The sequence below is a fragment of the Pterocles gutturalis genome, unplaced genomic scaffold (assembly GCF_000699245.1).
Source record: "Pterocles gutturalis isolate BGI_N339 unplaced genomic scaffold, ASM69924v1 scaffold26332, whole genome shotgun sequence".
NCBI classification, from domain to species: domain Eukaryota; kingdom Metazoa; phylum Chordata; class Aves; order Pterocliformes; family Pteroclidae; genus Pterocles; species Pterocles gutturalis.
This window is the reverse complement of record NW_010116178.1, coordinates 7,191-9,334: the sequence shown is the minus strand read 5'-3', so window position 1 is coordinate 9,334 and position 2,144 is coordinate 7,191. Positions and strand designations below refer to the sequence as shown.

Here is a 2,144-nt window from a genome sequence, read left to right as displayed (position 1 = left end):
TTATTTTTATTATTTTTATTTTTATTTTTTTCTTAATTTCACAGCTAAAGCTTGCAGTGACTAAAATCCTCTTTGCTCTGGAGGGGGAAGAAGTGCGTTAAGGTCTTATTTGCATTTAAGGTCATAGATATAAGTAGTCATGAATGTTGTGTGTTGCCCATCTGGCATATGCTCATGAACCTCTGAACCTTTTTTTTTGGGGTGCTCTTTCAAAAAAGGAGGCAGTGAGGGCTGGGAATGGAGGGTATATTTTAGTGGTTGTAGCCCTTTCTGTGCAAACTGAGCAGCTTTTGTGGCTCAGCAGTGGGGTCTACGCCTGTGCCCATGAGTTTGCTTGATCCATCCCTTCTTTCTCCCCCTGTGTCCCCCTGTGTCACTGCACCAAGCGTGTCCCCTTCCTCAAGACACTTTTCCCTGGGTTGCATTGCAGTCTTCCTTGTTTGACAGAATTGGGGAAACTGAGGCAGTAGCACAGGCAACAGGATTTCACCTGGCTTTTGCGGCAACTGTCACTGCTCAGAGCATCTTCCCAGGGTGACCTTGGGAGAAGGTCTCAGACCCCAGGTTTGAGATGTTCTCATGAGTTCTTGTGCATATGTCCCAGGTGGGAAGAGGAGAAGAAAGAAGATGGAGTAAAGTGGACTCAGCTGGAGCATCGAGGACCCTACTTTGCCCCCCTCTATGAGCCACTGCCTGATGATGTGCAGTTTTATTATGATGGTACGTCCTCCTTGTGATGGGACCTGGGGCATGTGGAGTTGTCCTCTGCTTGGCCAAAGAGACGGTATGTTGTGTGGCGGGGGGAAGTACTGCAGACCACAAATTATTAAAAGTCCTAAATATCCCACCGGATAAAGTGTGAATCATGGGTTAAAGCTGGAGGGTTTTGCGCATGGTAGGAGTTATGGGGTTGTTGAGGAGCTCATGAGCCCCTGATGGTTGTAGGGTGCTTTATGCATACCCTCCATCCAGAGCACCCTGGGACAGGGTGAGGGTTCCTGTGCTGCTCCCTGCAGCTGGTTTTAGGGTGCTGTGATGCACCCATGGGTGGATCTGGGGCTTGGACCTCTGCTCAGAGTCTCTCCTGACTGCAGGACATGCACTGGTGGGACTGGACCCTAAGTTTCTCGAGGGGAAGCCATGCCTCTTGATGCTGTTGTCTGAAGTTTTTGTGTACCTTTTGTGAAGATGGACTGACGGGGGGAAAAAAAAACCCCAAACTTTTTTTTCCTCATTAAAATGCCTTTTGGGTTTGAACTTTATCTCAGCTCATGTGTGGTTTCCTTGCAAGCTGGGAAAAATGTGATTGTTTTTGAGAGCTACAGTTTGCTTCTCCCATGGCCTCAATGACTGACATATCACTTGTCCTCCAAGACATAGCAGGGTTTGGCTGGGCTGCTCTGAGCTCCTGGTCATGGCTCCTGATGTTGTCCCCAGGGCCACCACACATCATCTTACAGCAACTCAGTGCATCAGTGAAGGGGCTGAGAGGTTGACAGGACAGATCCAGGTGTCTACTGTCCTCCTTGGTTTCCCACCATGCCTCCTGGGCTGCCTTCTCCTCCCTGCTCTTGGCTACATACCTGAACTGGTTTTTGATAGATCAAGGGAACAAAGGCAAGAAGGATCTTGAGACTTGACCAAGGGATGCTGGAGATGGGAGGAGACTGCAGTCCCATGGAGTCTTGGTTCTCAGCCCCCTTGCTGGGGCTTCATATTCCTTTTGTGGGCTTTTACAGGAGCAAAAAAAAAAGCTAATTTGGAGAAATTAGATGTCTGGCAATGCTGTCAACAGAGGGCACTGCTGGGACATGAATGGGACTGTTGAAGACTTCTTTTTTTTGGATCTATGAGGAAGAGCCTTGGCAGCTGTATGGAGTCCTGCACAGGGTTTGGACCTTCTCTGTGGCCTCCAAGCTGTTGGAGATCCATCTGTGTTGTGTTCATTTGGGCTGATGGCTTTGGCCTGGGATCTTGGGTGACATTGGCTTATCTGCTAAAAGGTGTCACCATTCCTGGATGAACACATGCATGTGCCCAAGCAACAGCCCCCAGAAGGGAGGGACCATGGTTGAGCTGACATATGTAGGTTGTCATGGAGCTCCTCTGAGGCTGTGACCCACCATGTCCTGTAGTTCAGGTGG

At 49.1% G+C, this 2,144-nt stretch overlaps 1 protein-coding gene across 1 annotated transcript in view; it reads left to right on the top strand.

The window, feature by feature from the left end:
- Positions 1-608: 608 nt before the first annotated feature.
- The window catches only part of LOC104463206 (DNA topoisomerase I, mitochondrial-like), a 7,788-nt gene continuing 6,252 nt past the window's right edge, over positions 609-2,144 (top strand). The window contains exon 1 of the mRNA XM_010075436.1: positions 609-720. The gene's annotated coding sequence lies outside the window, so the exon portion shown is untranslated. The remainder of the gene's footprint in view (positions 721-2,144) is intronic.